Raw genomic sequence first — 22,073 nt, 5'->3', positions numbered from 1 at the left:
TCCCTGAATGTCTACTACAACTTTAAGTTTCACCAAGTAACGTATCCTATATTTAGAACAAGTTTTGCTTCCTTACTCCATTATCAGAGCACATTTTCGAGATTTCTTTCATAATTCACCGGCGTCTGAGTATAGCGATTTATTGACCACTTTCCCAAAAATTCCTTCAGTAGTAAGGGAAGCTTGAACATGGAACAATCGGACACTAAGGATCAGTAAAAAATGCGTAGTTCGAACTTTGGCAAAAAATGATCAGATATTGTTTTAGAATACAGTCGACGATCTGACAGTGTAATCAGTCATAAGCGTCAAATATTTATGTATCCGTTCGGTGCGATATCTAGTTTTGGGGAAGACAGATACAAGATCGATGTTCATAGGAAGAATCCGCAGAGGTAGTTTAGAAAACTTTCATCCGACCAGTTACTGGGTTCAGATTTGTAACAAATTCGTGGTAAATAGATTTATAATTGGGAACCCTAGCTTTCTGGAATAAAGCAAGACCTGGAGACGCTTAAAATAAGATGCACGGGATTCATCACCAGATTTCAGAGCGGAATCTACGAATGTCCTTATGTTTATCGCAAAGAGAGTGCACGTGGACTAATAACGTGTTTTACAGAAGTGTGTAATCACTCATTCTTTCCTTGTTCCTTTCGTGAAAGAGCTTCCTTCCCAGCGTTCATAATTCCTCCTGTAACACCTTGCACCTTAAAGTGAAAGGTACGCTCTACCGAGCACTTTACAAAGAGTCCAATAATGTAGATATCGATATATGAAGAAGCTCATCCGGCAGTCACAGGGCACCAGGCCTTGAATTTATCGCGGCTGCAACTGGGATTGAGTATTGCCCGCAGATGATCCTCGAAGCAAGAGTAATAGAAATCTTACCAAGCGATAGGGAGTTGCACGGGTTATTAGGGAGAAAAACAGCACCAGTACCGATCTTGGTTACATCTCGAAGTATGGCAGAAAGTGACGACTTCTTTAAAGTTTGGAATGTTAAGTTGTGCACTTTGAGAAAAGGCCAAAACGTCGTATCCTATGACTGCAATATTAATGACTCACCATGGAAGCCACTTAACTCATAAAAATACCTGGATGTAACAATTTGTGAGTATATGAAATGAGATGATCACATCGGCTCAATCGTCATGTTATCTTGGTGGGAGAGTCATCAAAAGATGGAGGAATGTGTTAAGATGTGCCCCAGGAAAATGTGTCGGGACCCTCGCTGTTCATGTGAATTAATGACCTAACAGACAATATTAGTAATACCCCAAACTTCTCACGCATCATTCACCTGTCTATAATGAAATACTATCTTTCTTAGCAAGTCTTTTTTTAGAATGAAATTTTCACTCTACAGCGGAGTGTGCGCTGATATCAAACTTCCTGGCAGATTAAAACTGTGTTCCGGACCGAGACTCGAACTCGGGACCTTTGCCTTTCGCGGGCAAGTGCTCTACCAACTGAGCTACCCAAGTACGACTCACGCCCCGTCCTCACAGCTTTAATTCCGCCAGTGCCTCGTCTCTTACCTTCCAAACTTCGCAGAAGCTTTCCTGCGAACCTTGCAGAACTTGCACTCCTGGTAGAGCACTTGCCCGCGAAAGGCAAAGGTCCCGAGTTCGAGTCTCGGTCCGGCACACAGTTTTAATCTGCTAGGAAGTTTCAAGTCTTTTTTCCCCTATTAACGTATTTGTGAAACTATGTAATTCAGATTGTAGTTAAACGGGCACTGTAAGAGTGATTCCACAGTTCCTGACAGCAGTCGATTTCTATTTTCAGTTCACAGGGCCGACATCAGCGAAAATACTCTTTCCACAGTGGCATTGTATGCGGGAATAGAAAATACTCGCATAATTTTAGCAGTCGGAAATCGGGACAAAACTGGGTCTTTTCGGGGTGTCGGGACAAGAAGGTCCGTAATAGTGACGGTCCCGATATGTCGGGACGGATGGCAACCCTAGCTATGTAATTAGTCTAATCATCGCGGTCCCTGCAAGAGTAATAGGCAGGCGGCTGAACATTGCAGACAGCTTCCGTATGCCTTTTCAGGTCATACATTTTCCTGAGGGGCACCCCTGAGTCAGACAAATCTGCGTCTATATTTACAGCTACATGATTACTCTGTAGTTCACAATTAAGTGCCTGGCAGACGCGTCATCGAACCACCTTCAGACTATTACTCTACCGTTCCACTTTCGAACAAAGCGCGGGAAAAACAAACACTTAAATCTTTCCATGTGAGCTCTGATTTCATTTGTATATTATGGTGACCATTTCTCTCTATGTTGCCCGCATCTCGTGGTCGTGCGGTAGCGTTCTCGCTTCCCACGCCCGGGTTCCCGGGTTCGATTCCCGGCGGGGTCAGGGATTTTCTCTGCCTCGTGATGGCTGGGTGTTGTGTGCTGTCCTTAGGTTAGTTAGGTTTAAGTCGTTCTAAGTTCTAGGGGACTGATGACCACAGCAGTTGAGTCCCATAGTGCTCAGAGCCATTTGAACCATTTTTTTTCTCTCTATGTTGGTGCCGGCCGCTGTGGCCGAGCGGTTCTTGGCGCTTCAGTCCGGAACGGCGCTGCTGCTACGGTCGCAGGTTTGAATCCTGCCTCGGGTATGGATGTGTGTGATGTCCTTAGGTTAGTTAGGTTTAAGTAGTCCTAACTCCAGGGAACTAATGAAAAAATGGCTCTGAGCACTATGGGACTTAACTTGTGAGGTCATCAGACCCCTAGACTTAAAACTACTTAAATCTAACTAACCTAAGGACATCACACACATCAGATAGTGTCAGATAGTGTTGGTGTACCAACTACTTCTGCCGCAACAAGTTCCGTGTAACAGTGTTATAAACAAAAAGGAATTATATTACATACTCTTTTACTTAATTTCTATAACCCCTTCTCAGAGCGTCCCGTCGAGGTCCAGGTTAGAAGTGGTAACCCCATAGAGAGCGCAACGAGACATTCAAGCATTTTTCCCACGAATGGTGAGTCCCTAATACGAAGGAGTTCTGCAAAGTACCCTCTGCCATGCACATTACAATGTTTCGCAGAGGACGGCTGTACAGGTGAGCCGGCAAGCAACACGCAGCTACCGCTAGAAAAAGAAGTTGACTCGCCGCGGGACAAAGAAAGCCAGCAGACGCGCGCTCTGTCACGGAGCCCGCACCTGAATGGAGGAGCAGCGCTCTGCAGGAAGAGCCGCTCTGGTAATTTACCTGCGCCTGGTTGCCCGCGCCACGCCGCGTTGTTGGCAGGTGTGCCGGTCCTCACACCAGCGCCGCCGCCGCCGCCGCCGCCGCCGCCGCTGCCGCTGCCTCGCGAGCCGGCAAGGTAACAACTAACTAACCAGGCAACCAGGCACCGCCTCGGCCAGCCGGCCTTCCACAGAGCGCGCCACCGGCGGGGCGGCAGCCGTGAGTCGAGGCCAGCCGCAGGTATAACGGCCGGCGCCTCCACCGAAGCACACCTGACGCGCCCGCACGGGTAGGCGGGAAACTCACCACGTCTGTATCCGAAGCGCCCCTTCTCCGTGCAGGTCCATTCGTACGGGACATAGTCAACGTCGCAGTGTTCACATCCCGGCAGCCACGCACTTTCGCTTGTGTTGATGGCTCGAATTCTCGTGCGGGAGTCTTACTTTACTTTTCATGTGACAACGGCCTCATCGACCCAACGCTTCTTTAAGAGCCTCTTCCATTTCTTTCTGTCGAGTGCACTATTTATCCATTTGACACTGATATACATCCACCATCCACATATACATCCACCAGGGAAGAGCGCGGCTAGGTCATCATCCAATTACGCGTATTATAATTACAAATGTGTCATGGCCAGTTCGGATTTCGTAGAAATGTTGGAACACGCGAGGCAATGTTGACCCAACGACTTACCTTAGAATACAGGTTAAGGAAAGCAAACCTACGTTTTTAGCATTTGTAGACTTAGAGAAAGCTTTTGACAATCTACTTTTTCTTAAAAGTCATCATAGTCGCAGTTGACTGTATAAAATATTTATTGTTGCTATTGCAGTTTCGGCCTTATGGCCATTTTCAAGTAACACTGCAAAGTTACATTCTGTCAGAATATAAAACTATCGTCGTCGTCGTCAAAATGCAGCCCTTTGACTGTGAGAGTCCCACAAGATCCGATTAGTACGACACTTATTACGTCGTAATATGTTGTTAAATATATACTGAACTGTCGATATTACCATCGTTCTAATAATCATGCGGCTCCACATGTTGTCAGTGCACCTGAACTTGTATATGTGATACATTATTAGAACGATGGTAACATCGAGAGTTCAGTATATGTTTAACAACATATTACGATGTAATAAGTGTCGTACTCATCGTATCCTGTGGGACTCTCACAGTCAAAATGCTGCATTTTGACGTCAGATAGTTTTATATTCTGACAGAATGTAACTTTGCAGTGTTACTTGAAAATGACCATAAGGCCGAAATGGCAATAGTAACAATAAATACTTTATACAGTCAACGGCAACTATGATGCCTTTTAAGAAATATTACATGACTGTGAATCTCAACCATGAGAAGTTAATGAAATCTACATCGATACTCTGCAAATCACATTTAAGTGCCTGGCAGAGGGTTCATCGAACCACCTTCACAATTCTCTATTATTCCAATCTCGTACAGCGCGCGGAAAGAATGAACACCTATATCTTTCCGTACGAGCTCTGATTTCCCTTATTTTATCGTGGTGATCGTTCCGCCCTATGTAGGTCGGTGTCAACAAAATATTTTCCCATTCTGAGGAGAAAGTTGGTGATTGGAATTTCGTGAGAAGATTCCGTCACAACGAAAAATGCCTTTCTTTTAATGATTTCCAGCCCAAATCTTGTATCATTTCTGTGACACTCTCTCCCATATTTCGCGATAATACAAAACGTGCTGCCTTTGTTTGAACTTTTTCGATATACTCCGTCAGTTCTACCTGGTAAGGATCCCACACCGAGCAACATTGTAAAAGAGGACGGGCAAGCGTAGTGTCCTTAGTAGGTCTGTTACGTTTTCTAAGTGTCCTGCCAATAAAACGCAGCCTTTAGTTAGTCTTCCCCACAACGTTTTCTATGTGTTCTTTCCAATTTAAGTTATTCGTAATTGTAATACTTAGGTATTTAGTTGAATTTACGGCTTTTAGATTAGACTGATTTACCGTATAAACGAAGTTTAACGAGTTCCTTTTAGCACTCATGTGGATGACCTCACACTTTTCGTTATTTAGGGTCAACTGCCACTTTTCGCACCATTCAGATATTTTTTCTAAATAGTTTTGCAGTTTGTTTTGATCTTCTGATGACTTTATTAGTCGATAAACGACAGCGTCATCTGCAAACAACCGAAGACGGCTGCTCAAATTGTCTCCCAAATCGTTTATATAGATAAGGAACAGCAAAGGGCCTATAACACTACCTTGGGGAACATCTGATATCACTTCTGTTTTACTCGATGTTGACTGGAATACTCTCTTTCAAATTCTGAAGGTGGCACGGGTAAAATACAGGCAGCGAACGGCTAGTTACAATTTTTAGAGAAACTGGATGGCAGTTATAGGTATCGAGGGACACGAAAGGGAAGCAGTGGCTAGGAGGGGAGTGAGACAGGGTTGTATCCTATCCCCGACGTTATTCAACCTGTATATTCAGCAAGCAGTAAAGGAAACAAAAGAAAAATTCGGAGTAGGAGTTAAAATCCACGGAGAAGAAATAAAAACTTTGAGGTTCGCCGATGACATTGAAATTCTGTCAGAGACAGCAAAGAACCTGGAAGAGCAGTTGAACGCAACGGACCCTGTCTTGAAAGGAGGATATAAGATGAACATCACGAAAGCAAAACGGTGATAATGGAATGTAGTCGACATAATCAGGTGATGAGACACTTGAAGCAGTAGATAAGTTTTTCTATTTCGGAAGCAAAATAACTGATAATCGTCGAAGTAGAACGCATGTAAAATGTAGACTGGCTATGCCAAGGAAAGTGTTTCTGAAGAAGAGAAATTTGTTAACATAGAGTATAGATTTAGCTGTCAAGAAGTCTTTTCTGAAAGTATTTGTATGGAGTGTAGCCATGTATGGAAGTGAAACATGGACGATAAATAGACAAGAAGAGAAAAGAAGCTTTCGAAATGTGGTGCTACTGAAGAATGCTGAATATTAAACGGGTAGATCACATAACTAATGAGGAGGAACTGAATAGAATTGGGGAGAAGAGGAATTTGTGGCACAAGGTGACGAGAAGAAGGGATCGCTTGATAGTAGACGTTCTGAGGCAGGGGATCACCAATTTAGAACTGGAGGGAAGCGTGGAGGGTAAAAATCGTAGAGGGAGACCAAGAGATGAATACACTAAGCAGATTCAGAAGGATGTAGGTTGCAGTAGTTATTCGGAGATGAGGAGGCTTGCACAGGATAGGGCAGCATGGAGAGCTGCATCAAACCCGTCTCTGAACTGAAGACCACAACAACATGACATCTGTGGAAATGTGAGGTTTTTGCGCGGAGATGTTATTACGCATTCAGATACATTATAAACTTCTAAATATCAGACCGCAGCGGTAAAAAAGGAACTTTTCAAATGGTTCAAATGGCTCTGAGCACTATGGGACTTAACGGCTGAGGTCATCAGTCCCCTAGAACTTAGAACTACTTAAACCCAACTAAACTAACGACATCACACACATCCATGCCCGAGGCAGGATTCGAACCTGCGACCGTAGCGGTTGCGCGGCTCCAGACTGTAGCGCCTAGAACCGCTCGGCCACTCCGGCCGGCAAAGGGATTTTCTTCGGTGAAGTAAGCATAACTAAGAACACGCCGTGTATAGTCAGTAGTGTTGAAAACTTCTCATTCAATAAAAATGTATAAAATTAAATGGTTTAAAATATTGACATTAAACTAAGAGTTTTAAAGAATGTATATAAAGGCTATACAATGGAAATAAACGCCATTTTATAGAAGGAGAAGAGGAAGATAACGAAGATGCGATAGGAGATACGATACTGCGAGAAGAGGTTGACGGAGCGGTGAAAGACCTAATTCGAAACAAGGCCCCTGGAGTAGACGACATTCCGTCAGAAGTACTGATAGCCTTTGGGGGCCTAGCGATGACAAAACTACTCCATCTGGCGTACAAGATGTGTGAGACAGGCGACATACACTCAGACTTGAAGAAGAATGTAACCAGCGGAAAAATGCTCCTGTCGGAGCACAAAAAATGGGAACATGTTCCGCTTTATTGAAAAGACTGACTGAAATGTGGTATACCAGTTCCCTCATTGTACTTTCCTCCGTACCTTTAAAAGTTTCTCCAAAACTTTTGGCATGCGAACTTATTCGTGCCTTTTTTTAATATGCAACTCACCTCAAACCCCCACAAGTTCCCGTAGTTATAACTCACTCACACCCACTAGTCCATCGCTGTTACGTCGTTCACATCTGTTCACTCCCATTTGCCCTTTCTCACATACCCATTCAAAACAACTCACTGCCATTATCTCTTTGTGTCTCTCTCTGTCAGGAACTCTCTGCTAATATCTCATTTCTTCTTTCGTACTGCTGCTGTCTCTTCTCACTTTAACTATCTTGCTCTTCCTGGTTGTCATTTTCATATACTCTGTCTCTCAGTACCATTGGCTCTCACGCACTTTCACCTTCTCCTCATTCCTACCCCCGCCCCTCCTCCCCCGTCAAACCTGGCACTGTCTCCTTCACTCTTTTCCTAACACTGTTCCGCCACTATCAACTATGTTCCGCTGCCACTGTGGCGGTCTCTTTCTCTCACACTGCCACTGTCTCCGTCGCTCTTTCTATACCACAACCACTGTCCACTATTTTCCAGTATATAGTACTTCTCCGTCTCCTTCACGTTGCCGCTGTCTCCTAACCTCAGCATAAAAAAAGAGCGGATATGTTCATATGCCAAAATTTTTGGAAAAAATTTTAAAGGTGCTGAGGCAGGTAGATTGAGGCAGCTGGTACCCGACTTTCCAGTCGGTGTTTTTTAAACAAACAGAAAATTACGATTTTTTCGCTGGCTTCTTTCTTTACCCTGCTGCAGCAGGGCATGTAAGTCATATGAAAAGAAATGCATTGGTCAGTAAAATTTAGATAGTTTACGTAAGTGAAACTGAAATGTCACGAAGCTAATTTTACACTTCAAACCCGATTTTACGAGCAAAAAATATGGCATGTACTTCAGTACTACAACATGGGTACTTGAAATGAAAAAGAACCCCTGGCACGTCTACCTTCAGATCCGGCAATCTAACGACATGAGGACATCATACGCAAACATTTTTTGACGTATAGAGCCCATTGTACAATAGCAGGGCCAGCTATTAGTATTGAGCAATCCGAGAACCGAGATCTGAGAAGTTCTCGAAACCAAGTTTTTCTTGAAAAGTGACGTGGATGACGCGAATTCTATACCCGAGAACATGATCTCCCGTTTCACGTTGCAGACCGGCTCGTGTCGGCACCTTTCGAGTCGAGAGCGAAAACAGATGTTGGTCTGCGTCGATGTTGATGAGAACAATCCTGTAACTGAACTGTTCATAACACTCATTCCCTGTCCATCTTATTCACAAAGAATCCTAATCGCTTTATAGCATTTTAGAATGCTATTGATACTACCCTTTATTCGTCTGTTCAAAAATTCTTATCTTCCATTTCACTTCGCTGACCCCTAATGTATGTAGACTGAGCCTCTGCATTTCTCTTTTCAGATTTTGTAGTTTCCTTACCACGTTCAAACTTCTGACATTCCGTTTTTCGATTTGTAGTATGTTATCCTTTCGCTGATTATAGAATCTGTTGCTCATGATTACCACCGCCTTGGTAGTCTCCTTCCACAGATCCGAAAGAGGGATTAAGTTTTTTGCCAATGGAGAGACACATTATGTGTCTTTAATGCAGTAGTTTCCATTGCTTGGACATCTTCTTACCGTTGATCAACGTTGATTCTTTTGTCTTTTAGGGATAGTTTCCCGTCCCAAGGGAAAGTTGGTGCCCTAAACCTCTGTCTATTTACCGCCCTCTATGGAAACACCATTGGCAGACTGAGGGTGGAATAATTATACCGGAAATCTTTGATCTCTATTGCTGATGATTTTTATTGAAGTTCTAACTAGTGGCGAGGTTCGAACCTATGACCTAGAACGTTGTTATTATTAGCAAAAGACGCTGCGCTGGACAGTAGGACCCGACTTCTACTGCTGCAGTGTAATTCAACAAGTTACGAGTAATGAAAATTCTAGGTGGTTACAACCAATTACGTATTTGTGCGTTACGTCTGATTTTGTCTGTTAAACCATGCCAGTACTTCAAGGGTCTTGTTAGAGTCACTGTGGCCAGATATGTAACTGGGCTAACATATTCAATATTTATTTCATCAGCTCCTCATATTGCACTTACCCCAGTACACTGTGTCACAGATAAAGTACCTGTCATATCATCATAACTGAAACATAAGACCTGACTTGACAAGTACCGTAATTGTACTTATTCATAAAACAAAAACATTTTCAAACTCATTTCCCATTGTTACTGTCCGCCTGTGGAACAAGTTACCCAGCGCTCTAAGCATGCCGGTTGCTGAATACCCTGTAGCATTCAATTTTGAAGTATTATCTCTTGTTAACTTCGGAACTTATCCTCTCATAAATTAACAAGTGTGTCAACTTCTCCCTGTCAAACAGTGAAATAAATGCTCGCTTCTTCTTTCAGGTATACTTCTTGTCTCAGTTTCTCCCTCTTTTCGTTTCCCACAGAATGACGCTGTTCATTTTTTCTCCTCTCTTCATTAATTTTGTTGTCCGCCTCCGGTAGGTGAATGGTCTGCGTGACGGATTGTCAATCTTCTGGGCCCGGGTTCGATTCCCGGCTGGGTGGGGGAATTTTCTCCGCCCAGGGACTGTGTGTTGTGCTGTCCTCATCATCATCGACTGCAGGTCGCCGAAGGGGCGTCAAATTCAAAGACCGACACCCAGTGAACGGTCTGCCCGACGGGGGCCCTAGCCATACGAATAAATAAATTAGTTTTGTTCTACCAGCTTAGTCTCCTAATCTCTTGTTGCTCATACTCTGAATCAATCTGCCTGCAATTTATCATTACTTTTCTGCTCCTCACAAATAAAGGTAAGCTGCATATTTTTACTTTTTGACTATTTTTCGACCGTGACTGTCTCAAGAATTATGTAAAGTTTTTTTAATTACAAAATCAACGTAAATGGAGGCACCCCAGTGACCCACAACGAGACTGCCTCGCCAGAAGAAAAAAGATGACCACAGCATTTACGAAAAGACTATGTAACATCAGTATGGCTTCATTGTAACGTTGTTTTTGGAATGCCATTTAGCCTGAAGATGAGGTATAATCTCGAAACATGTGCTAAATAAATAAGTAATACAATAGTTGACAAAGTTTGTGACGTAGCGGTAACTTAAAAAAAACCTTTGCGTATTTTTACTACTTTTAATTTTCTCTCTGTCGTGGCTGTTTCTCATTTTTATATTCCATACTACGTTTAATACCTCCTATGAAACATGTGTCATAATTAACATAATGTAAAGTATGAAAAATGCCATATCAGGATAACGAAGTGGTGTTGTTACACACGCTTTTATTAACTGACGCATAGTATGAGGGCTGTTCGGAAAGTAAGGTCCGATCAGTCGTGAAATGAAAACCACAGTGAAAGTAAAAAAAAAATTATTCGCAAGAGTTAGCCACACTTTCCAGCTACCTCTCTACATAGTCGCTGCTCCGACTTAGACATTTGTCGTGGCGTTGTACAAACTTTGCAGTACCTACGTCACAGAAAGCAGCCCTTTGCTTTCCGCCAATTCTCTACGCTGGTCTGCCTTTCGTTGTTTGTGCCAAAATGTTATCTTCGTAGCCAGCGATTCATGTGAGCAGAGACGAACAACGGAGGGAGCCAATTAAGGGCTGTATTATGGGTGATCAAACACTTACCATCGAAACGCTGCGGGAGCGTCTTCATTGTCCCTGCAGAATGTGACTGAAAATTGTCTTGAAGAAAGAAACGCATGACATTTATGTTATGTGGGCTGCATACCTACGGGTGAAATCTCCCACCAGATCCATATACACTACTCGCCATTAAAATTGCTACACCACGAAGATGACGTGCTACAGGCGCGAAATTTAACCGACAGGAAGAAGATGTTGTGATATGCAAATGATTAGCTTTTCAGAGCATTCACACAAGGTTGGCGCCGGTGGCGACACCTACAACGTGCTGACATGAGGAAAGTTTCCAACCCATTTCTCATACACAAACAGCAGTTGACCCGTGTTCCCTGATGAAACGTTGTTGTGATGCCATGTCTAAGGAGGAGAAATGCGTAGCATCGCGTATCTGACTTTGATAAAGGTCGGTTTGTAGCCTATTGCGATAGCGGTTTATCGTATCGCGACATTGCTCCTCGCGTTGGTCGAGGTCCAATGACTGTTAGAAGAATATGGAATTGGTGGGTTCAGGAGGGTAATACGGAGCGTCGTGTTGGATCCCAACGGCCTCGTATCACTATCAATCGAGATGACAGGCATCTTATCCGCATGGCTTAACGGATCATGCAGCCACGTCTCGATCCCTGAGTCAACAGATGGGGACGTTTGCAAGACAAAAACCATCTGCACGAACAGTTCGACGACGTTTGCAGCAGCACGGACTATCAGCGCGGAGGTCATGGCTGCGGTTACCCATGACGCTGCATCACAGACAGGAGCGCTGGCAATGGTGTACTCAACTACGAACCTGGGTGCACGAATGGCAAAACGTCATTTTTCTGATGAATCCAGGTTACAGCATCATGATAGTCGCATCCGTGTTTGGCGACATCGCGGTGTACGCACATTGGAAGCGTGTATTCGTCATCGCCATACTGGCGTATCACCCGGCGTGATGGTATGGGGTGCCATTGGTTACACGTCTCGGTCACGTCTTGTTCGCATTGACGGCCATTGAACAGTGGACGTTACATTTCAGATGTGTTACGACCCGTGGCTCTACCCTTTTTTTCGATTCCTGCGAAACCCTACATTTCAGCAGGATAATGCACGATCGCATGTTGCACGTCTTGTACGGGCCTTTCTGGATACAGAAAATGTTCGACTGCTGCCCTGGCCAGCACATTCTCCAGATCTCTCACCAAGTGTAAACGTCTGGTCAATGGTGGCCGAGCAACTGGCTCGTCACAATACGCCAGTCACTACTCTTGATGAACTGTGGTATCGTGTTGAAGCTGGACGGGCAGCCATCTAAGCTCTGTTTGACTCAATGCGCAGGCGTATCAAGGCCGTTATTACGGACGGAGGTGGTTGTTCTCGGTACTGAGTTCTCAGGATCTATGCACCCAAATTGCGTGAAAATGTAATCACATGTCAGTTGTAGTATAATGTATTTGTCCATTGAATACCCATTTATCATCTGCATTTCTTCTTGGTGTAGCAGTTTTAATGGCCAGTAGTGTAGTTGGCGGGAGACACTATTGTTTTAGGCATTTCTACGTGATCACTTTGCGCTCTGACCTGAAAAGAGCAACGTGAAACTATCGACCGGCACACTAAAGACACTGACACTGCCCAACAGATCTGTGCCAAGTTCCACCTGTTTTTCACACTGGTTTTCACTTCGCGCCTAATCGGACCTTACTTTCCGAACACGCCTCGTACATTTAAACTGACCGGATAGCAGCGCGCGTTAATACGTCGCTTCCGGGATTCGGAGAGGGGCGCCGGCCCCAGATCTAACCTGCCCGGCGTATTAACGAGGAACTTCGGTGTGCTGGCCAATCTGGATGTGGTTTTTGGGCGGTTTACCACGCCCGAATAGGTGGATACCCGTCTAGTGCCCATTTCTCACCTTAGTTACATGATTCGCAAACATTTAAAAAGCATCTGCCTAACGCTAGACGCAGACAGGTGGCGTACGTACACATATTCCATCCGGGAGGGTGGGGGAAGGGGGGAGGAGGGGGGAGGGCGACTGGAAGGACATTCGACGACCCTCTACCACAAATATTACAGACCCCATGAAGACAAGGAGTAAAGGCCAGGACAAAGAAGAAGACGAATCCATAATACAGCTTACATCTCAGTGTATATCAACACGAAACTACAAATAACTTCATAAATAATTATTTTGAAGGCAACGGCCTTGGCGCTGTGGATACACCGGTTCCCGGGAGATCACTGAAGTTAAGCGCTGTTAAGCGCTGTCGGGCGTGGCCAGCACTTGCGCTGTTGCCGTTTTTCGGGGTGCACTCAGCCTCGTGATGCCAATTGAGGAGCTACTCGACCGAACAGTAGCGGCTCCGGTCAAAGAAAACCATCATAACGACTGGGAGAGCGGTGTGCTGACCACACGCCCCTCCTGTCTGCATCCTCACCTGAGGATGACGCGGCCGTCGGATGGTCCCGATGGGCCACTTGTGGCCTGGAGGCGGAGTGCTTTAGTTACTTTGGAAATAATGATAGTAATAGTAAAAGTTAGTGGTTATTTATAATGTATAGTAAAATTTGTAGATGTAGATAACAGCATAGAGAAGGTTGCAAAAAGTTAGAACACATTATTTTTGGCGTATAAGTGTTATTTGCCAACGGCCTTGCCGCAGTGGTAACACCGATTTCCATCGGATCACCGAAGTTAAGCACTGTCGGTCTTGGCTAGCACTCGGGTGGGTCACCATCCGGGTCTGCCGAGTGCTGTTAGGAAGCGTGGTGCACTCAACCTTGTGAGGCCAATTGAGGATCTACTTGACTCAGAAGTAGCGGCACAGGTCACGAAAACTGACAGCGACAGGGAGAGTGATGTGCTGACCACATGACCCTCCGTATTCGCATCCGGTGACACCTCAGGGCTGAGGATGACGGCCGGTCGGTACCATTGGGTCTTCAGACGGTGTTTCGAGGGTTACTTGCAGATACTGGCTTCCTTCCCTGCTACTGCATCCAAACCTGAGCATATAAGCAGGTGATTTGAATTCATATTGCCTGTTTTGCAAATAGGACATTAATTTGTGGAAGATACTCCTACCCTTTTTAGATGTTGGGCTGCGTCGTTACGGCCCATTGTTGGTTGAAGGTTGGCTACATTGTCTAGTGAATACGTTACTTAAGTGCGCAAGGTGGGCTTCTTGTTAGCTTGTATATTTGTTCTTTTTCATAGGTCAGCAGTCTCGAGTGGAGGTATCCATAGAGTAGCAGAAGAAGGTAAAAGATAAATAAATTACTAAATTAAAAAAAAGTTACATTGCAAACATTTTGACGTGGAAAGTGTCACTCGAACACTTCTTATAAATATGTTTATATGGCTACATGCTTGCCTCTTTAAGCTTTTAATTGATTAGTTATTTTCATCTAAGAACTTCTCTACTGTACTGAAAGCATTGTTAAGCAGAAATAGTTTAAATCTAGTCCGATAGATATTGTATTTCCGTGGTTTTATGTTTGCATACTTCACTCCTCTTTTTTTCAAAGATAGGCGCAGATGCATTTTCCCTCTAATATAATATCTCTGATGGTCTCTAATAATCTCTAAATGAGACTGTTGGCAACAGATTTCAGTGGGTATCAGTCCGCTCAAAATCTAAATGTATGACATTCCTGGCTGGGATACCCCACGTGGTGGGTTCAGCCACTGAGCAGAAAGAGTGTTGTTCTTCCTCTTCCCTTACATGTATGTGACAACTGTGTCGTATTTGCACTTGTGAAATGTAGACGAAGGTGATGGACGCGTGTATAGACCCTTAATGTCCCCATCCATCGGACGGATGTCCTCACTTCATGAGACACTGCGGAGAGATTTCGCATTTAATCCAGGACATTGGCGAAAAGATAGTGATAAGGACCTTTACGCAACCACCTATCCTCCCCTTCCCGGCCAAACTTGCCGTCTAAATTTCATCTGCCACTAGGATTCGAATCGGTGATCCTCCGCGTCGGGCGCCATCACACGGGCCTGTGTTGGCGATCTCTACTACATTTTCTTTACGCTGCCCCTTTCTTTATTTTCTCACGTTATTGTTCGAATTTTCTCTTTTTTCTTCTCTTCTCTTCCTGTTTTTATCTTGATTCTTGAAATTACAGTTCTTTAAGTTAAAATAAAATAATAATAATAACAATAATTCTCGTCAGTGGGGCTAGGCCATTAGTACTCCAAGAGAGTTCTCGGAGCTCTTCTCTCTAAATGCCACCTTGTATTCGTCATTGCAAACCCAGAGCGATGATAAAAACCTTTTGGAACCGCTCAACGTATTTTGTACCATACCTCTGACATGATGTAATGTTGCTGCTAAGACTGAAAGGTCAGTATGTTCGGAGCGACTGTGGTTATCGATTAGTGAACGAAATGGAAATATCGTGTAGGTAGGGCCTCCTTTCGGGTAGACCGGTCGCCTGGTGCAAGTCTTTCGAGTTGACGCCACTTCGGCGACTTGCGTGTCGATGGGGATGAAATGATGATGATGATAAGGACAGCACAACACCCAGTCCCTGAGCGGAGAAAATCTCTGACCCAACCGGGAATCGAACACGCGCCGTTAGGTATGACATTCCGTCGCGCTGACCACTCAACTACCAGGAGCCGACGTGAACGAAATGAACCACAACTATAGGACCGATGTTACGTCCCTGGGAACATTAGTCAATCCGTTTGGAAAATTACGTTCAAGTCTATGGTGGTGAGACTGTGACATTCGAACAGAGTCGCACGTACAGAGATGGAATGTGTTGACATTTCTACGGAGACCAGGACACTTCGGGTAGCGGACCACGGAACAGGGTGTTCCAGAATAAAGGTCACCAGCCTGCCCTTCGCTCCCTGCACGAAGATCTCTGAATGGCAAGCAGTGTTCCGTATTGTAAGTGTTGTGTACATGACGTTCACCGAGACCACCAAAGGGAAGTCTTCATTGATTTACAACGAGATCGATATATAGCGGACTATACGACCAAAAAAGACATAACTTACTGGCGTTGTACAAACATTATAGCGAATAAGTACAAAGGAAGACTACCCACTAAAATTAGCACAGTTTCAGGCAAAGGTAGCTATGTTTGTGTTCCAGACGAAGCAGCAAATTAAGTGAGGAAACAATTTGCAAGTGCAAAAAAGCATGCATAGTAAATAGATAGTACAATTTCATTAATATACGTCGAAGACGGAGGGCTTCAATCGAGGCTACATCGTTACCATCACATATGAGTAGAAGTGCGGAACAGTAACTGCATCGCAGATGTAAGATCTGATCGGTTCTAGAGGAATATTCTTTCAAGAAAATATTTTAGTGTTGAACGAGGGCAGCAACGTTTTATTTGCAAATGACAAGAGAAGACTGAGAGATTATTAGTGTTGGTTGGTTGGTCGATTCGGAGGGGGCGAGAGGAGGGGGGGGGGGAGGGAGGAACCACCAAACAGCCAGGTGGTCGGTTCATCGGATTAGATTAGCGAACGATAGGCCGTGCCCTTTCACAGGAACCATCTCGGCCATTTACCTGAAGCGATTTAGGGAAATCACGGAAAACCTAAACCAGGATGGCCGCACTCGGTTTGAACCGCCGTTCTCCCGAAAGTGACTCCAGTGTGCTAAGCACTCCGCCACCTCACTCGGTAGAATATTGGTGTCTGACAGCGAAAAGGAAAAAAATCATCTTTATCAAGCTATGAATAATTCTTTGTGGATGAAACGTTGAGAAGTCCAAACAAGCGGTTTGGACAGTTGTTCCTGCTTCACATCAATCTTACAAGTTCTTGGAGAACAGACACTTTTCCAGCTGTCTACGTTTAGTTACTGAATAAAAAGCAAAATACATATGATCCATTTATTTAACTATTAAAACCAACTTGCCTGGCTGGAAACCTGCTTCTCTCGTGGAGGACTTCGAAACTACCACCGTCCAATCACCTAGAAGTTTATTTCCTGAAACGCAGGTTATGGTTTCAATTTCCAGTTTAATCGACGTTTGTGGAAAGAAGTTCAGTTTTTCGGCCTGATTTCTACCTATGAGGAAAACGAAGAAGCACACGTTCATCTCTAGAATATTTTCCCCTGTAAACCTTGAATGGCGGCTGGCTGCCCGTTCAGGAGAGCGCGTCATAAAACCAAAAGCCTCAAAACTTATACGACTATTTCTGGACCAGAAGGTCGATAACGAGCATATGCCCAGACATATGTGCAATTGCAGTGGAAGGCGCCACTAACAACGTCTCTCAAGGATGAAACCAAATACATTAGTAGCTAAAGTTAATCCAAAAGTTTACTGATTAGAAAAAAAACCTTCGAGAAAGCGCAGAGTACCACGGCCTCCAGTTTGACCGATTGATTTTAAATTTTGTTGGGAAAAGAAGAAAGAAGTCAGTAATTAGAATTGATGAGACTGCTGTGAAAACTTTAAAAAGACTCAAAATTTACGGCAACTTAAAATCATTTCTGATATGTGTGCCCTACGCCTAGAAATTGCCTGCCGCGGTGACCGAGCGGTTCTAGGCGCTTCAGTCCGGATCCGCGCGACTGCGACGGTCGCAGGTTCGAATCCTGCCTCGGGCATGGATGTATGCGATGTCCTTAGGTTAGTTAGGTTTAAGTAGTTCTAAGTTCTAGGGGACTGATGACCTCAGATGTTAAGTTCCATAGTGCTCAGAGCCATTTGAACAATTTGAGCCTAGAAATTGCAGTGACGAAGAAAACGTCGCAACAACTGGGAATTACGTAAACGCTGAAAATTAGTTTAATGTCCATCATGCTCACTGACAGTCTCGTAAAGAAGTTTAATTGCGGACGTGATGAGATTAGCCCTCGTGGTTTTTCTTGAAAACGACAGAAATGTGGCTAAATGTGTCTTGAAATCTGTGAAATACTCTCTAATGAAGACCGACAAGACCATGACAAGGGCCAGGGGGTCTTGTAGGGAATCATCGCGGCATTCTTCATCATAGAATCTGCGAATAATCGTTGAGCGGAAACGCAGGCAATGACATGCCTTTACATTCATTTACCTCTCTCCGTCTGAAGACGTTTCGTCGACTACATCACGCTGTGCTGTACTGCTAGACTTCTTAGTGTGCCTGTACCTGCGAAAAGCCGCATATCCCAACAAGCGCCCTAGGCTCAATACAAGTTTCACTCCGCAGAAATGTCACTTAGCAGAAGCGTTCCAATCCCTCTGGTGCCAGGGCTCGTTCTGGTGATTGCCGGCAATTTCTTCCTCGTTTTTATCTGAACAAATGAATCTGAGTCCTTGATTACAGTGAAATGAATAACCCTAGCTGCATACAGGAGTTCATATAAGGCAACGGGTACAGTTGAAAATGTGTGCCCCGACCGGGACTCCTGCTTACATTTCAGACGCTCTGTACATCTGAGCCACCGAGGACACAGAGGATTGTGCGACTGCAGGAACTTATGAAACTTTCTGGCTGATTAAAACTGTGTGCCGGACCGAGGCTCGAACTCAGGACCTTTGCCTTTCGCGGGCAAGTGTTCTACCATCTGAGCTACCCAAGCACGACTCACGCCCCGTCCTCACAGCTTTACCTCCGCCAGTACCTCGTCTCCTACTTTCCAAACTTCACAGAAGCTCTCCTGCGAACCTTGCAGAACTAGCACTCCTGGAAAGAAGGATATTGTGGAGACATGGCTTAGCCGCAGGAGAGCTTCTGTGAAGTTTGGAAAGTAGGAGACGAGGTACTGGCGAAGGTAAAGCTGTGAGGACGGGGCGTGAGTCGTGCTTGGGTAGCTCAGATGGTCGAGCACTTACCCGCGAAAGACAAAGGTCCCGAGTTCGAGTCTCGGTCCAGCACACAGTTTTAATCTGTCAGGAAGTTTCATATCAGCACACACTCCGCCGCAGAGTGAAAATATCATTCTGGAAATGGTGAAACTTATCTATGGCACGCCTCACGTGAGACCCACATTCTCAATTTATTGTCCTGCACTATACTCATAGTGCCCCTGCCCATTATGCTCATTACTCGCGGCTTTTTGCCAGTTCCCGTAAGAGTTCCGGCACTGTTTGTGCATCTGCACAGAAGAAGATTGTCAAATGGCTGGTGAGCCTTAACTAAAAATATATATGAAGATGGTATCTGTTCTTTCGGACATGTCTTCATATATACAGGGTGATTCAAAAAGAATACCACAACTTTAGGAATTTAAAACTCTGCAACGACAAAAGGCAGAGCTAAGCACTATCTGTCGGCGAATTAAGGGAGCTATAAAGTTTCATTTAGTTGTACATTTGTTCGCTTGAGGCGCTGTTGACTAGGCATCAGCGTCAGTTGATGCTAAGATGGCGAACGCTCAACAGAAAACGTTTTGTGTTATTGAGTACGGCAGAAGTGAATCGACGACAGTTGTTCAGCGTGCATTTCGAACGAAGTATGGTGTTAAACCTCCTTATAGGTGGTGTATTAAACGTTGGTATAAACAGTTTACAGAGAATGGGTGTTTGTGCAAAGGGAAAAGTTCTGGACGGCCGAGAACGAGTGATGAAAATGTAGCACGCATCCAGCAAGCATTTGTTCGCAGCCCAGGAAAATCGACTCACAGAGCTAGCAGAGAGCTGCAAATTCCACAATCAACTGTATGGAGAGTCCTACGAAAAAGGTTAGTTATGAAATCTTATCGTCTGAAATTGGTTCAAGCACTGGATCGGCCGCCAGGCAGCCCGTGACAGAGCACTTCATCACTGGCCTCCAAGAAGCCCTGATCTCACCCCTGCGATTTTTTCTTATGGGGGTATGTTAAGGATATGGTGTTTCGGCCACCTCTCCCAGCCACCATTGATGATTTGAAACGAGAAATAACAGCAGCTATCCAAACTGTTACGCCTGATATGCTACAGAGAGTGTGGAACGAGTTGAGTATTGGGTTGATATTGCTCGAGTGTCTGGAGGGGGCCATATTGAACATCTCTGAACTTGTTTTTGAGTGAAAAAAAACCTTTTTAAATACTCTTTGTAATGATGTATAACAGAAGGTTATATTATGTTTCTTTCATTAAATACACATTTTTAAAGTTGTGGTATTCTTTTTGAATCACCCTGTATATCTAAGTCCGAGGTTTATCCTGTAACTGACACTTTCTACTGAGGGGGTCTGATTTTCAACTGCTATGTTAACTTCTGTCCAGTGGTTACCTCCCCTTAGATAACATCCAACCAATTGGATCTGAAGTCTAGCTGCAGGAATTTGTGACGAACATTCCGATAAACCCTGGTCCATTCTGTCGATGAATAACACCTGCAAAGTGGGTGTGCCGGAGAAAACGGTGTGGGACGGTGTAAGGATTCCTCCACGGACGCGGGGTGACATCTACATCTGTACAGATTGTCCATAAGCCACCGTACGGTGCGTGGCGGAGGATATCCTGTACCCCTACTATTCGTTTCCTTTTCTGTTTCACTCGCAGATGGTATAAGGGAAAAAGGATTGTGTACACACCTCCGTATGAGCTCTAATTTCTCGAATCTTATCTTCGTGGTCCTTACGCGCAATGTATACTGGTGGCAGGAGAATCGTTCGGCACTCATCATCAAATGCCTCTTTTCTACATTTTCTCAACAGTGTTTCTCGAAAAGAACGTCGCCTTCCCTTCAGGGATTCCCATTTGAGTTGCCGAAGCATCTCCGTAACGCTAACGTGTTGTTCAAACTTACCGGTAACTAATCTAGCAGCCCGCCTCTGACTTGCTTCGATGTCTTTCTTCAATCCTACCTGGTACGGATACCAGACGCTCGAGGAATACTCAATAATAGGTCGCAGTAGCGTCCTATATGCGTTCTCCTTTACAAGTGAACCATTCTTTCTTAAAATTCTCGCAATAAACCGAAGTCTATCATTCGCCTTCCCTACCACAGTTCTCACATGCTCCTTCCATTTCACATAGCTTTGCAAAGCTACGGCCAGATATTTAAACGACTTGACTGTGTCAAACAGGACACTAGTAATACTGTAACCGAACATTACAGGTTTGTTCTTCCTGCTCAGGCGCATTAAGTTATGTTTTTCCAGATTCAGAGCTAGCTGCCATTCATCACACCAACTAGAATTTTTGTCTAAGTCGTCTTGTGCCTTCCTACAGTCACTCAACGTCGACACCTCGCCGTACACCACAGCATCATCAGCAAAAAACCGTAGGCTGCTGCCCACCCTATCCGACAAATCGTTTATGTACATAGAGAACAACAGCGGTCCTATCACATTTCATTGGGGCACTCCTGACGATACCCTTGTCTCTGATGAACATTCGCCATCGAGGACAATATACCGCGTTCTCTTACTTAAGAAGTCCTCGAACCATTCACATACCTGTGAACTTATTTCTTATGCTCGTACCATCGTTAAGCCTGCAATGGGGCACCGTGTCAGATGTTTTCCGGAAATCTAGGAGTATGAAATCTGAGTGTTGCCCTTCATCCATAGTCGGCAGTGTATCATGTGAGATGCTTTCTAAAACAAAGCTGATTCGTGGACGTAAGCTTCTCGGTCTCAAGAAAATTTATTATATTCGAACTGAGAATATGTTCAAGGATTCTACAGCAAATCCAAGTTAGAGCTGTTGGTCTGAAATTTCGAGGGTCCGTTCTTTTGCTCTTCTTACTCGTATATACTGGAGTCACCTGAAATTTTTTTCCAGTTGCTTGGGAATTTTTGCTGGGCGAGAGATTCACGATAAAAGCAAGCTAGGTAAGGGGCCGATGACGTAGAGTCTACTTGTGTGAATTTGGATTCCATCCGACCTGGTGATTTATTTGCTTTCAGATCTTTCAGTTGTTCCTCTACACCCAAAATGCTTTTTACTGAGTCGCCCGTATGGGAGTGTGTTCCCAGTAGGAAACTCATGTTGAAGTGTGCACCTACGGGTTCGGCGACAGACAACTTCTCGAGAGCAACTCGGTGATATAGGCTCTGACACGAAAAGCGAAACAACGTTTCTCACAATGGAGACCCGACAAACAAAAACAAGCTGCTACCAGGAAGCGGAGTGGACTGAGCAATACAGCACTCTGGGTTCCGTT

The 22,073-nt window shown here is 44.5% G+C and overlaps 1 protein-coding gene across 2 annotated transcripts in view; it reads right to left on the bottom strand.

Annotated features, from left to right (window-relative positions):
* Positions 1-22,073, bottom strand: part of LOC126161489 (uncharacterized) — a 261,998-nt gene that overhangs the window by 68,547 nt on the left and 171,378 nt on the right. Inside the window, exon 1 of one of the 2 annotated variants that reach the window (XR_007534924.1) lies at positions 3,224-3,459. The exons of the other annotated variant lie outside the window; for it this stretch is intronic. The gene's annotated coding sequence lies outside the window, so the exon portion shown is untranslated. Of the gene's footprint in view, positions 1-3,223; positions 3,460-22,073 lie in introns of those variants that run through there. 2 annotated transcript variants of the gene reach the window in all.

This window comes from Schistocerca cancellata, chromosome 2 (genome assembly GCF_023864275.1).
Source record: "Schistocerca cancellata isolate TAMUIC-IGC-003103 chromosome 2, iqSchCanc2.1, whole genome shotgun sequence".
In the NCBI taxonomy this organism is placed as follows: domain Eukaryota; kingdom Metazoa; phylum Arthropoda; class Insecta; order Orthoptera; family Acrididae; genus Schistocerca; species Schistocerca cancellata.
This window is presented reverse-complemented; position numbering and strand designations above follow the sequence as displayed.